General features: G+C 42.6%; 1 protein-coding gene across 6 annotated transcripts in view; it reads left to right on the top strand.

Moving 5' to 3' along the window:
• The first annotated feature begins 919 nt into the window (after window positions 1-919).
• LOC141809421 (RNA binding protein fox-1 homolog 3-like) overlaps window positions 920-15880 on the top strand; it is a 499189-nt gene continuing 484228 nt past the window's right edge. For 5 of the 6 annotated variants that reach the window (XM_074696426.1, XM_074696429.1, XM_074696424.1 and 2 more), the window contains exon 1: window positions 927-1380. The gene's annotated coding sequence lies outside the window, so the exon portion shown is untranslated. Of the gene's footprint in view, window positions 1381-15880 lie in introns of all 6 variants that reach the window. The other variant, XM_074696421.1, reaches the window with a different exon arrangement.

Genomic DNA, 15880 nt, shown 5'->3' with positions numbered 1-15880 from the left:
CATCTCAGATTTTTTTTTTTTTTACCAGTATTGATATTGGTAAACATCGGTTATCAGCTACAACAGTATTATTAATATCAGATATCGGTATCAAGCAAAATGTTCATATCGGTGCATCCCTACTTATTACACTAAAATGAATATTTGAACCTCTTTAAACTGTAAACTGTTTAATAAGACTACTCTTTCATTTCTGTGCAGCAAAATAAAACTTTCTTTCTCAGTCTATTTTTAGCCCCCTGGAGTGCAATTGTTCAGCTCCAGCTTGGCTCCTGCATTAGCTCACACATACAGGAGACGCAAACATATCAGGATTTTAAAACAGTCCCCCTTCAGTTTAAGCATTAATCACCCAGACTTCAGTGTCTGTGTGTTGTCCTGCTTTGTTTTCCTCCTGAAAATGTCTTTAGAGTGAATCTTTAGCCTGCTGCTCCCTGACCTGGCTTGATCTAATTGCAGTTTGTCTGTGTCTGCTCCTGCACCTCCTCCCTCCATCCTCACCCCTCCGCCCAGTGCTGGCCATAAATGAGCTCCACAGTGTTGTCTGATTATAGTTCGGTTAAATTAGATGAGATAAGTTAGCCCCGCGTCTCCTGCACAGCCTTGCTTGAGAGCTGACAAGCCCAATACATCTGCCGTGGCCATGGTAATTGAGATAGGGAGGGGAGGAGAGGGGTTGTGGATGTGAGGGAGTGATTTGTGTGAGTGTGTGTGTGTGTGTGTTTGTGTGTGAATGGGAGTAGAGGAGGGTGGGGGTGCCTCTGTCTCTTGTTCCTCAGTACCTGTCATTGATGAGGAGCCAAGGAGAAGCTTCAGCTTGAAGCTGTCATCGGCCCTCTGAATGTGTCTGCCTCACTCCATCATCCCTCCCTCCTCATCCTCAATCCCTCACACCCTCTCCCTCTTCCTCTCTGCCTCTCTTTCAGTGTGTGTGATGTGGATGCAGAGTGTGTGAGTCGTGAGGCAGCCAGCTAAGCTTGTGTGCACCGTAGGAATCCGCGCGACCAGGCTCTCGAGGCGTTTAAATCGGAGACGCTGGCAGAGCGACCGGGGTGCTCGCCTGCCACCCTGACACCACCGAGACCGACGCTCCCTCTCCCGGACTGACAGGCCAATCGCAGGCCACCACTCGCCCTCCCTTCCCTCAGCACGCTCTCTCACTCTTCCTCCTCCTCCTCCTCTTCTTCTTCTCTCTCACTCTGGTTCTCATTCCTTTGCGCTCAATCCGTGCATCCCCTCCTCCTCCTCCTCCTCCTCCACATCCTCCTCCTCCTCACACCTTTTGGTCCGAAGAGGAAGAGGAAGCCCAGCCCAGCGAGAGATGCTGAGAGGATGAAACTCTGACACGCCGACAGACCACAGGGAAACAAGAGCACAACTGTGAGTACAGCGGTCCTTTCACCTCTCACTCAGGCTTAACGCTGTCACACACACCTCCACTCACACTCACACACACACACACTCTCCCACTTGCACGTGTTCGTCACATTTACTTCAAACACACATGGTGACTTGACTCTCCATCCAGAACTCATCCGTCCGTTTCATGAGTGTCTTTGTCTCTTTTGCAGCGTGTGTTTCTTTATGTTTGCTGTTTGTCTCAAACAATGCAAACAAAAACAACCCTACTAAAAGTGTGTTGCTACTTTCCAATCAGTGTGTGACGTTCCTCCACACTTTTCCTGCTCTTTGCAAAAGTCAGCAGCACATTTCTCTTTGTTTGGATGAAAAATCACTCGGGCAATATGCAAGGTCAACTGAGTAATGTTTCACACGCTGCGCCTCATGCTGTGAGCTTCTTTTGTCTGCTGTTTTTATTGGCAATATAGGCACGCTGGATCTCCACGCCAGGAACGCGTCCCCCTTCTTATCTTCCCATCTTAAACGTATAAGCTGCTATAAGCCAATAGATGCCTGCGGGGTGAAAAAAAGGGGGACGTACTTTCTTCACAACAGCACAAGAATCCCGAGCACTGCTTATTGTTTAGCGCTCAGCCAGGGGGAGGTCTGCATGCACGCCGGGGCTGATCTGCACCGTTTGCGCCACACTATTTTTGATTATGTTCCTGGTTCATCTCTGGCTGAGGCGATTTCCTATTTCCTTCTCCCATTTCCAGAGCAGGGAGTATAATATGATAGCGGGGAAGTGCAGACAGTGGATCCGTACAGAGGACACAGATTGCATTTCCCCTGGAGAATGCTCCCGCTGTATTAAAGGCACTGGAGGGCTGCTCGCCACTTGTCATCAGCCACCGCTAGTAATGCCGGCGAGGGGGGAAAGTAGACACGGTGTTTACGGCCACTCTCTCATTTAAAGAGCTCCCATTGGCCTCTAATGCCACAGCTGCATCACGCCGGCCCGCTGCAATCCAGGTTATATTACGTCTGCCAGGCCCAGGATATTGCGTGGCGCCTCGCTTTGCTTTGACAATCCGATGTACAAATACAGAAATGAAAAGATATATATGTTAAACACCCAGGAGCATATTGGATCTGTTGTTGCCCTATAAACTCCTGGAGTGAGAAGTACAGTATTTGCATTTTAATGATTCGGTTTAACATGCACTGCAGCGCCTCTTTATGCTCCAAATTGAATTCATACTCCACGTTTCCCCCCCAGTTTTCCTTTTTTGGTGTGTTATTAATTTATAACTCTATAGATTTCCTGACATGTTTAGCAGCTGTAGGTGATACTTCTTTTGTTTTTCCACGATGCGGAACCTAAACGAGGGGATTGATTCCGACTGTTCGAAATGTGAAGTGACACATCAATGGCTCTCGAGGTCCAACAAGCCTCTGGTCGCCCGTGTGTCAGCAGAAGTGAATGAAAAAGCCCGAGACTCACTTCCCTCTTCAGTCTGGCCTTGGCAAATTTACAGAACCCTTGTGGTTTCACACTCAGACACACACACTGACACACAACGTTAAATCAAGGTAAACAAGACAATTATCCGCCTTTTTCTCCTTTGTAGTTGCCCCCCTTCTCTTCCCAGGCGGCTTGGACTTATTGGAAAAGACTGATTAGAGTCAGAGCTAAAAGGCAAACTCATTTCATGTCCTACATAACTCCACTGACCATGCATCACCTAAAACTACCATCAAAGCTCTGATATTCTTTGCACAGGGAGATTACAAAAGCTACATCACAAAAAGTAATTTAAACCTCTCTCCCTTAAAGTTTCATTTCAGCTTCGCCTGTGGCTTTCATTGAAAATTCAGCTTATTTAAATGTGGAAAGCCCTTTTTTCCCCCCTTACTTGGTCACTCACTGTCAAATTCACCTCCTCAGAGTTGTTTGTGTCATTGTTGAGAAATAAATCCAAGGGAAGTTAATAGCTTTTTATGCTCAGATATTTAATTACATGTATCTTTTACCCCGGAGGTGCTGCTGGTAGAGAAAGCTCAGGACTGTGCAGTTATTAAAACCCCTCCTGAAGGCGAGGAGAAGTTACTGCCATCCCATATTTATGACTATCTGCTCTTGTATCTCCACTTATTGATTACATGGTTGGTAACCAGTCCTGATCATCAATAGAGATCCTTACAAGGCGAGGGCAGATAGTCTTTCCACTCTCCCTGAAGGCTCAATTACACAGCTAGCAACGAGGAAACGTGGGGTGGGGTGGGGTGGGGGCTCCTGACAAGGTCAAATTATACATGTCAGCCTCAAATCGCACCGTCGCGGCTTTTCGGCCATATCTGAATGTAAAAAGGAAGAGGAAGAGTCAATAAATGTTGTAGCTGGAGCTCTTTAAATATTCACATACTGTGCTGATTAAATCATGTCGAGTGGAATAGACGCTTCTTCCACCTGACTTTGGGGCATTGGATGCAACTAATTGCACATCTTGAATAAATGAGTGAAGGAATCGACTAATTTGCCACATTGTTATCATTTAAACATCACTGATTGCTTTTGCAAACCCATCGCACTGTATGTGCTCCAGAGCTTCTTGTGTTGCTGCAGAGATGAAAAGTTGGAGTCATAATTGGTGCTTTGCCGGGCTGTTTGCTCTCACTGATGCTCTTGGACAATGGAGCCCATTCAAAGACTCATGAATTTCACAATTCAACGATGAAGGACGTGTGTAGGAAACATTTAAAGTCCTTTTTTCTGTTGGTAGAAAGCCAAAAAGCAGCAGTGATTTAAGGAAAAAGCCTTGGAAAGAGGGCCTCTTGTCAAGAATAGATTGTGAGGGAGATGGTAATTGCAGGCCAAAGAGCTACAGGGGGATTAGTGGGAGATTCCAATAGCAAGGTTTTGAAAGATATCAACCAAAACATTATTCTTATCTGAAAAAAGGAGTGTCTGCACGGGAGAGAATTGGGTAACTCTTTACTTTAGAAGTCCGCAAATTTCATCACACTTAGGTAATAATTAGACAACATTTTTTTCTTATTTCTTTGAAATTAGCACATAACTTCTTTAAAATAATGTCCAAATTTATTGTTGCAAGTCACAATTGGTAGGTTATGTACTTTTTCCCAGTTTCTTTGAAATTTACCTCAAATTGCAAGGTAAGAGGGTGACGATTAGCAAATTATTTAGTTGAAATTCAATCACAACCCACCACAAATTTTTTTTACAAGTGACCCAATGTTTCTGCTATTTTCAGAGAAGCAGGTGATAAATAGCTGCTTAGGTCTTGAATACAGAAGTTAGGTTCATTGTTTCCTCTGATAATTACCTTTGAAATGTTAAGTGAATAATTACATTTCACAATAAGAAGTTGATAGTTAGCTATTTGTTATAGAATTTCACCAAGTTTTTTAGTACCAAGTTTGTTGATATGCATAATTGAGATCAGATGCAAAATGAAAAACCTTTATGATTAGGCCTATAATGTTTTACATGATACAACTGAAGGCTTCAGGCGTGATATTCACCCAGAGTGGGGTTGTAAATTGGCCTTACCTGATTGTGATAAACACTGAGTACAGGGGCACTGTGAAACAGAATCTGGCCAGAAGTTATGTGCTAATTTTCACCAAATTCTCATGAAATTCCGGGGGTAACTTCAAAGAAATAAGAAAAAACTTTGTCTAATTATTACTGAAGTGCGATAAAATTTGCGGAGCTCTAAAGTGAAGTTTTATTGAGAATTGTGAGGGTTAGCTTATTGCATGTTTTGACTTTTCCTGGAGACTAACGAACCGGAACAATTCATTTGGGTACTTGGGTTCAAGTTGACCTGGTTACTTTTTCTACTATTTATCCCAAATTTCTGCAAAAGGATGTTCCTTTCCTGATCGACTAATGTGCAGATTTTACAATGAGTTATGTTAATCATACTGTCCATTTGCAAGAATGTTAAAATAGAAAAAAAGGAAAACAAAAAAAAGAAAGAAATCACCAACAGAAGTCCAAAGCCCAAATATGTTAAATTAATGTTCAATTATGGATATTCAAGACTGAAAAATTGGATTTGTTCCACTTTCAAGAAGTTGTATAGAGATTTTTTTGATTTTCAAAAAAAAAACACATTTTAAAGTTGTTGCAAAGCATTTAAAATTTTGAAAAGTAATGTCCAAATTTTTACTGGTATGTCTCAGCACTGACCTTGTACTCGGTTTACCGATGTTCCATTCCTTTGGGGCCACTGTGGCACAGTGGTTGAGCGGTTAAAGGTCAGTGGTTCGATCCCAGCCCCTGAAGTGTCCTTAAGAAATACCCCCAAATCACCCCTCTCAGTCGTGTGTGAATGGGCATTAATGGGGTTAGATAATGCCTATGGTTCCCTGCTATTACATCCTCTGTTATCAGTGTGTGAATAGTTGAATGTGAAGAAAAGTAATGACGTGCTTCAAGCTTTCGGACAGACTTGCAAAGTGGCAAACTGACACATTTATAATTATTTATATTATTTTTGTTGACTTTTTCTTTTAGTGATTCCTCGTCACTCAGTGTGCTCAAACATCCGTGTTCCACAATTACAGACTGATGAATCAAACATCACCTGTCCCTCAGGTGTGTTCAATTGGTCAGTTTTCTGCAGTGTTATGTGTTGCAAAAACACCATTAGGGGGCGATATGAGGGAAATATGATGGTTTTGTGTCAGGATTAGGATCTGGATTTTGTTTGCAAAGACTATTTTGACCTGCAAACAACATTTTTAGCCCCAAATATTTCTTATCCAGCAACATTTTTAAGCTCCATTTTTTTGAGTTGTTGATTTTGTGCAGAATGTGCTGAGCTTTGTAGCTTTGTAGAGCTAGTCTATCCACAGTACAGATGTAGTTTCGTACGGCATTAGGAGATATACTTTGAATGTATTTGTGCACAAAGACCTTTTGGAGGTGTGGGAATGTGCTTTTTTCGTAAAATGGGCTCCTTCAGAAATTATTCCAAAAAAAGACAGCCGGTTAAGCCAAACTAGAGATGCAAAGACTTGTTGACTGTGCAGCCTTTTGTAGGTCTGATTATCTCAGCTGTTGTAAAATATTCTCAGTAATGTCCAATGGTGACTGTAATTTATTTTAAAGACTTTTATTCATGTTTTCACCGTTAAAACCTTGGAAAAGAAAAAGGCAGGTGACAAACTCTGCAGGTAAAGCAACTGTTTACCTGATTGGATATAACTCCAGGTGAATGGAAGAGTGTGTTTGTGAATTACCTTGTTAAAGTTGTCCTGGACCTAAATTGTACCGTGCAAGTGTTTATTCAGTCCCTTTTATTAGAAAGTTTATGGCAGCCCTGGGTGGGCTTTGGCCGCTCAGTCGCTATTTAATCAGTCTCTACCCCCAGCGTTAACCTTCATTACCTCTCTGTGTCATTCTCTGCAGGGTCATGCAAAGTATCATCAAATATTTATGATATTAATAACTGCCTTTAGGAAGGAAAAAAAGGAACATAAATAAATCTGCCGGGCAAAGCACGCGATTAAGAAGTCCATTCCATTTAATAAATGGGGTGCAGGGAAATAAAAGGGCAGCCCCGGAGGAAAAAAATGGGGCGAGGCGTTACAAAACCAGATACTAAAAGATGGAGATGCTACGAATTAGCAGCAGCAGACATCTTTTGTGCTGCAGCAGGATAGTTCTTGTGTAAATTTGAGCATTATCTGCTGTGCAATTGTTCTTCTGAGAGCTTATGCGAGCCTGAGAGAAATCGTTGTTGTGGATGGCTTGAGCATCCTCGCTCCCCTGGGGGGGCCTCCTACATCGACAGACTCCAAATAGACAAACATGCAGACACCCACACACATGCGCGCACATATGTACACAGAGCTGTTTAGCATGGGAGCCGATTGAGGCAGCGCCCAACATTAATTATCTGTTTTTCAGCCGAGGTCTGGTGACAGTGATTAGAACGAGGGTTTTTTTGGTGAGTGCTGCACACGCGGTCTAATGAGGAAAACTGGCCTCTCTATAGAGCTCTCCAGGCACACTTGATCTGCTCCGTGCCTCTGCAAGTGTATTTGTGTGTGTGTGTTCACAAGCGTGTGGGTGTGACTGTTGCTCCTCCAGGCTCGCAGCTAGCAGAGACACACTGTGAATGTGAGCTTTAGGAGCTGATGTAAGAGGCAAGACACTCCCAAAGCAGAAAAGGTCTTTTACATAATTGCTGTTTAATTGTGTCGTATTGTGTTGATTAATGTTTGCTTTACTGGTCCGGGCTAAAAGCTTGAGCTGCTTAAAAAATAATGTGATTCTGCGAGCAGACCACATGACAGCATGGACTCGTCTGCATCCCATGGAGTCTGTTTTGGAAAAAGAAGCAAGCTGCTTTGCTTGTGAGAGAATTATAAATGGCTGTGTCCAAACTTTGGCAGCACTGAGCCAAAAATACTCTGCACAGTAGTGTTGGAGCAGCAGTGCATCTTGTGCTCATCTCAAAACAAAGGCAGGATTTTTTTTTTTCCACAGGCTGACTCGAACCAGCTTTTTAAAATTCAGAGTCAAATGTTTGCAAGGTTCAGGGTACTTCGACCTAAATCTGTTCTGATGTGCTGCAGGGTTTCACAAGTAAAACATTGTTTTATGTGAACATGACGGAGTCAAAGTGAACCCAATGCTGAGACATTTTCAGCAGCAGGAGCAGCAGATTGCATGGCTGGAAATAGTAGTTTTCCTCCTCTCAAAGCATTGGTCCAGCACATCGGCGCTCCAGTATTGTGGACTAAATCACATTTGTGAAAATGCCAATGTTGGTGTGCACCTGACTGACAGATTTCTGGTTGGCTTTAGGCGAGGGCCTACACGTCATTTTCCACACCATTTTGTCCCAAAGTCGATTACTTTGCCTCCGCAGCGATGGCCGCCTCTGAATTGAACCGCACATTTAGCTCTGGAGCTGCCAATAAAAGTCAGAGAGCCCGGGCTTCCATCAGCGTAATGATATTTCAGCCTCAGTATTAGTTCAGCACTGTTCTCCAGCGCCGTTTCTGCTCAATTAAAGATGGTCCATATTTAAATATGTAGAAAATCATAGAACGCCGGCGGGGGCCCGTGTGCATTCAGACATGCTGTCCAATGGTTAAATGATGAAGTTTGAAATGGACTTTTCTTTTTTTTTTCTAAAGTAGCTCCACACCTTTCGAGTTTGAATAAGAGGAACTGTTCATTTGTAGCTGTGAAAATTTCCTTTAACGTTATTGATGTAGATTAACTTTTAAAAAGGTAAGTAAGTGAAATGTGAAATACTTCATCAAGAGGCAGCCATGTAAGAAATGTGATTTTCACTCGCAGAGAAACCTTGTAGACCATTACCCCAAACAGAGGAAGTAGATTAAGGGCGGGTCTGTCCCCCTCCTCTCCTTCCTCTCTGTCGTTCTCTCTTTTTCAGTATGAATAGCACATTTCCACCTAAATTGCCAGACAGAGCTGAGGAAATAAATCCCAGCTAGTGTCAGCCTGAGCACTCGTGGTTTGGAACTTTCGTTGTCTTCCCCCTTCCCCGACCACTCCGGCTTTATTTAGCGGGAGCTGTCATTTCCCATAAATCCCTAGGAGGGGGCGTCCGTCAGAGCTGCCAGCTCCCCTGTGTGGAGCACCTGTAACAGGGGAGCAAAGTGACAGTTGTGCTGGGATGGTCCCATCAAACGCTCAGACACAGACAGAGACGCAGACGACGCACACTGAGGATTGTTGCTCTCAGACCTTCACAAACAGAGATGCAGCTTCAACCGGCGCTGAAAAGTCAATTCATCAAAAAAAAAAAGAAATCTGATCCATTTTCATCTATTGTTTGAATATTTTAAACCTTCTACCTGTTTCCACAAAGAAGTCTATAAAATAAACATTAGTTTCTTCTCAGTTTAGTGTTTTCTATTTACGTCCTGTCAGCTTTGACGTATGAACAAATGACCACAGTAAAAAAAGACAACTCAAAGAAAAAAAAAACAGTACAGTGCACACAAGGACACATTATCTGTCAATTGTCATTTTCCACTTCCTAATTGTTTCGTTATTATTATATTTATGAATGCTGGTTAAAACCCTCACCAGGTTGAGAAGAGAGAAGTCTTTTTCCTGCGTTTTTTATCAGATTCAGCTGTCAGCACACATGCTCCATCATCTGCGCTCCAGGAAATTAGAAAGGAGAAACGTTTGACAGCACAATTTCACAAAACACCGCCACGCCATCATTTCATTTTCTCTGAACCCTTTTTTTTCCTCCATTTATTTATTTCATTGTCTTTTGAAAAACAAACAGAGCGATAAGAGCAGCTCCTTTTCAAGTAATTTATCCGGCTTGCCTTGTTACTGCTGGCACTGCTTTAACCCCGGCTGATTACAGAGTGCACAGGTGGGATGTCGGCCAATCAGAAGAGGAGGGTCGTATCGTGTAAAACAGGAGGGAAATGTTGTTTTGGTTTATCAGCTGGTGCTTTGAAGCAGTTTTTATGAATGGGTGGAGGTTTGTTGGTGCGTCTGTTTTTGCCCTTGACCCGATGGCTTGAGCTGCTCCTCTGAGTGTTAACCAAGACGCCAAAGAGTCATCAGCTGACAAGCAGCAATGGTGGCTATACATCACCAATATCAGTAGTTGATGGCTGCTTATCTCACAGGTATCGATTGGAGGACTTTGCAGGGGAGACCAAAGCTCCACGGCCAATCAATGGGGGCATTTCATTCTCCTTGAACGCCTGCTTTTTGATCCCCGTCACCGATTGGCTGGGCTCCCTCCACGACTGTGGGGAATTTTTCCCCTTTTCTGTGTTATGAACAGGAGTGGGAGGAGAGTGATGAACACTTTGGTGTTGGCAGCCTGCTGAGCTCCTCGCGGATGTGCGCGGCATATGTGCGAGGATCCCGTTGTGTTCCCCCCTCACTGCCAAATGAACCCACAGATCTTGCTCAGAGGTTTGATTTGAATTTGCACTCTAATTTCAGTACACATAATTCCATCGCAGACATATGGAGACTAAAAAAAGCTCACAAAGTTTCCCTGGATTACCTCCAGTGTCTTTGCAGCAGCAGAACGTGTTCAATCTGCAGAAACTGAGATCTTTGTACTCCATGTTGTTGATGGAGATTTAAAAGGCTGTGCTATCTAAGACTGCCTATGGGAGCTATTTAAGACAGTTTCACACAAAATTTGTTAATTTATGATAAATTCACAATTGCAAAGTTGTAGTTTTAAACACAGGGCACTAGGTTATCATTGTTATTCCTGACCTCTTTATCTCTTAAATATGATGCATGATAGTGTCCATAGAAAATCCAGCCTCAAGCTCTCCAGTCATGATGAACATAAAGGCAGTTTGTCCCCACTGAGTCTGGATCACTCAGAACCGATGAAGCAGGCAGGGTGTCACAGTTACCGCTGTGTGTTTACCCTCGTACTTTCACAACGCAGTAACGCAATGTGAAATCACACACTGGGACACCGATGTGAGATCAATACACAAGTAGAAAGGTGTGATGATGGCAGAGCACTCACAGTATGAAAAAGGCTTTATACTAACCTTTGGAGCATTTCTTTAAAAAGCAGCCCAACATGTTTGCATCAGTCGGAGGTTTAGAAGTTAGGGTTACAGAGCAAAGATAGCAAAGCTACTGGCTGGGTTGGATGATAAGTAACAGATTCTGACGAAGGAATAGCTGGGCCTTTTGAAAGTTGAAAACCACTCCCTTATGTACTTCAAACTGATAGATTTTATTTGCATAAGCTAGCATTTATTACATGCAAACATGCAATTACAGCAGCACACTCTGAGTCACCTCAAAGGCTGAATACCCTGCTCTGAGTTTCTGCTTTTTCTCGTTTCAAGTATTCGGACCTCCAGCAAGGTCGGACTCTGCACCAAGTTTTTTTTAAACGACATCTTAGTTTAGAGGCAACACTTTCCTGTCCCTCAGAGTTTTACAACTATGTCACTTTTGGTTGAATATTAACTCATCTTTTCTGACATCACCCCTTGAAAATTATGACACTATGAGTCATGGGCTATTGCTCCTGGGGTGATAATGTAATCCGAGCCTCGAGCTGCCATATCTGCCTGAACGGCTTCAGCTGCTGTCTCTTTAGAGTGACTGTGAGGACTGTCCAATTGCAACACTGTTGTGATGATGTGACTCTTAACATGAATGGAGATTGTATTTTCTTTTTCACCACTTTTCTTTGTTCAAGACAACTTTTCAGCGCAACAAGGCAAGGTGACTTTAAACAGTTACATAACACTACGGGTTGAAACGTGACAACAAGCAAACTTTGTCAGTTTGTACCGTAGTTTAGTAGCTGGCTATATTTAGCACTACTCACACCCCCAGTGCCCTGAGATGCAGCAGTAACATGTAACATGAATGAATCCTCCTTAGTTTCTACCAGCGCTCATCTACCAAGCAGAGCTAACGTAACCTCACTCTTCATTTTATTGATAGACTCTCAAGTTTGAACAGACCACTGCAGAATAACTGCTGACTGTGGGTTGGAATGAACATTATCACAAACAGTTTAGCTTGTGTTTTAGCCTTTAGCTTATGCTCTACCACTCTCCTGTTTAGCTTTCCTTTGCTGTTTTGTCCTTTTTTCTGTCTGAGTTAGGCTACTGTGTCCACAATCATGACCGAATTAATCCAATAAATCGTTTTCAGAAAAACACAGATCTTGTAGCAACTTTTTCTGGTGCTTCGGGCCTCCTGCAGGCCCCGTCGGGATAGGCCCCTAATTTCTCTGCCTAAGTACTTAATCACTGAACTTTCTAATTCCTTGATATTGGACTATTGAAGAAGAAGACGTGGAGTCCAATCAGCTAAGGAGTTCAGTCAGCCTGAATCCAAAAACTATATTCAAAACAAGCCATCTTGAACAAAGCGAGTTCCCTTGGTCCTCTAAACCTCTTAAGACCCCTAAAGGGGGCGTTCCAGATGATCTGCAAGACATTCCTTTCCTCAGAACAACATGTTGATCGGCTGTTCTTTTCTGAGCTACAGAAGCTATCCTTCTTGGGTCCACATTTGGAAGGTGTGTAGAAGGTAGTCAGTTTGGAGAGAAACTCCTGTTTCACCCTGAATTGGAGCAGGCTCAGGTTCAGCATCCTCAGATGTTTCCATGTTTTTCGGTCATAGCTGGCCTTGGACCTGCATGTCAGCCGATACTTCAGGAGGGAGACTGGCGGGACGTGATCATGTTTTCATTTGTCAGTCAGAGAGAGGAAATCTTTAGACGTGAGAATGATACTTAAAATCCAGAGTTTTTTGAGGTGTTATTGATGTAAACAGCAAGAAAAGCATTGAAGGCAATGTCTGTCACCTGTCATTCCATTATTTATGATTCTGTTTACAGCTACCCCAAAGCTAAGGGGGCAGGAGGGACAACTGGCAGCTAAGTTTAAACTGATAAGACATTCTTTAGTTTTAGCTAGTGCTAGCTGCTATAGGTAAGATGTTGTACAATTCTTGAGTTTCTTGGATAATCCCTTAAAAAAATGATACAACAATCTCTCCTATCACTACCAAACTCTGTCAGCCAGCAAGGTGTTGGCATTGAGAGTTTAACACGCCATTAATCAGTCCAGTCCTGTCTGACTCGATCGGGAAGCTAAGAAACAGCATTTAGAAATAACCTATACTGGAGCTGATAACCTCATTTCAAGTTGTAGATTACAATCAGGCATATATCAAGAAGTGAGACTTTTTCAAGATCACTAAGAAAGTTCTCACAGTCCCTTTAAGGCTACTCTCTCCACAAACCCTCCTTTGCTCTGATTGGTCAGGATTCTTGAGGTCTTTTAGGGGCGGAGCTATGAACAGGACTCGATGATTGATGCCTGCTCCTCCAACGCGTGATGTCACCATTTCAGGAAGTCTAGAATTGAGTGTTTTCATCAGTTTACAGACAGATGGATTTCTACAACATATGAATATGTAGGGGTTTGACAATCTGCACATGTTGAGTTTGAGCACTGTTGCTTTATATACATGTTTACAATATAGGGAAGCAAAATACTCTCTTTAACATTCAGTGATATTTATTCTATCTCTGTTTTTGTTTAAAGCTTGTGTCCATCAGATAAGTTTCTAAAAATCTAACACAGTGAAAAGAAAATCTCACAGTTTGTTGGTGTGTTTTATGTCGCCTTCTCTTCAAACTGCTTGCTGACTGATCAGAAGCACTCTCCGTGCCAAGTGTTGGATTAGCATGTCAAGCAGGTAAAAGATCCGGACGTGTTTAAGTTGGAATATTGATCGTGAGATGAGGGGATAAAAGGTTGATGGAGTTTTTGTCAGTCTGGGTTTGTCATGACTCATCAGCATGTTAGTAATGAGTATGACTTACAGTCTTAAAAATGTGCTAATTAATCCTCTGACATTTACAGGACAGTAAATCTCAGATGGAGGACATCATCATGTTTGTCCTTCTCTCTGTTTGTGCAAATAACCCAGCAGCCAAGGTTGTTAAAGTTTGAGAAGTTTGGATGTGCTTCCTCTGAGCATCAAGTACTTTCAGTGATTAGTGAAAGTTCTTAGTCAATAACTTCTCATGCAGCAGTTCAATGTTACTCATGGTTCTGTAAATGTTTTGGTGCTGAAGATGATGCAGCTGTCGAGAGTTTGTTCAAAGGTTTAGTGTCTGATTCAAGGTCTGTTTTCGGCTTTCTAACGTGTTTAACAGGAACTCTGTGTTTGGTGATGTCTAGAAGAAAAATACCGGATTGATTTTTGGAAAGGGACAGTGAAAACAGTGAAAGACTTCCTATTCTGTTTTTTTGTCATTACAGTTTGGAGACAACTTAGAAACAGAAATCTGTATCAGACATCTCCAGGATTTCTCGATGAGTCCTATTATAAAACATATAATCTGTCTGAAAGGGGCGTCACCAAAGAGACTTACAGTTGTTGCTGTTTGATCTGCTATCTTTCACTTCGCACTTTGTGTTGAAAAACACAGATGTCTCATATTGAATTCATAAGCCAGTCATGCAGCAGAACAGAGCACCTTTCTGTGATTCATTTTCAGATGGAAAACGAACAAAGATGGTTATGCCACTCTATTTGTGGTTGTGCTGAAACCGGAGAGAGCGCTGTTTGCATAATACCTTCCTTATAGGTCTCCTTAACCTTTGCGGAAGGCTTATTGACTCTCACTAACCTTGCAGGGAACTGCTGGAGGACAGGAGATGATGAGCGTGCTCAGTGTATGGAAAAAAGCCTATGTGGAGGTTTTTCCGCCCCCACCTTGCCCTTGCTGAACGAAACCTCTACCAACGCTTTGCTTGACCTTTGCCTTCTGATCCCAGTTACCATGGTGAAGCTCACAATGCTGTGAATTCAGCCACAATAGACGTATGAAACAGTAACACACAGGGCCTTTGATGTTCTTGCAGCAGGTACTGTGTAAAAATAACGCTGCTGAGATGTTTGAGACGAGGCGAGATAACTCAGATGATCTCAGGTTGTTGCTCACGTGTGAACTGTGGATTCTCAGGGCATTAAACCACCCCCTGACCACTCGGCACACACCCTGGCACCCACAGTTTGGAGATTGCATAATCAGATCCAAACTGTATCACCGACAACATTTCACATCCCAGCACCCAAGACTGTGAACAGTATCCTAGCAACATTTTTGGCAGGAAAATGCTAATTCAAGCATTGTGCTTGTCTGTCTGTGACCCCCCCAGCTTTTTATCTGGACCAGTTTCAACTATTCTCTGAGCTTGTATTTGACCTGGAGTATTTTCATTTATACTAAAGGTTTAAAGAGACAGAAACTTCAAGAATGTCTGAGCATAGTGTTACAAACTTTTCTATTGATTCAACACTGGACATCAGTACTGTCCGTATAACTATGTTAGGTACTAAATTTATATGTATTACTATGTGTTTATATGTTGTAGGAAACCCTGAAACTGTTTGTAAACTAATAAAAAATTAGCACAAGACCTTCATGAGTTCTTAACATGATCTTGCTGAAATGATAAGGTCATCACATAAGGATCTCCTTACTGCTTCATGACATCCTGGATGGGGCGGGGCCTCAAACATCAAGGTGTTTTGCTCCGCCTCTGTAAGGGAGCCTTAAGGCTGTTTTATGTTTCCCGGTTTAACGTGAGCATGGAAATCAGACACGAGGGAATGCATGGGGCTTTTATGATTTTCAACACCCTGCGTGGCGTCCGTTGGTGTCCATTCCCAAACTGCAGGGGGCGGTGTATCACAAATTACTACCAGAGTACTAAACAAGAGTCAAAGAAGTTAGCCTTTTCTTTACAACATTACATATCTGTCCCGAAGATTTTTCCAGGTTATTTTAACTGATTTTCTTCTCTGCCTAAAGTAGCCACGATTTCACACCATGAATTATTTACCATTAAGTTATCATGGTGATCTCTGTGTGAAAGTTCATACAGATGCCTGTATTTCTGCAATTTGACCACTAGGAGATCCTGTTCTTCTGCTATCTTGTCCGTGCATCTCCGTCCTGCTGGTTAG

This window comes from Halichoeres trimaculatus, unplaced genomic scaffold (genome assembly GCF_033239565.1).
Source record: "Halichoeres trimaculatus isolate MK-OKI-2021-1 unplaced genomic scaffold, fHalTri1.1 fHalTri1_scaffold_20, whole genome shotgun sequence".
Lineage (NCBI taxonomy): Eukaryota > Metazoa > Chordata > Actinopteri > Labriformes > Labridae > Halichoeres > Halichoeres trimaculatus.
This window is presented reverse-complemented; position numbering and strand designations above follow the sequence as displayed.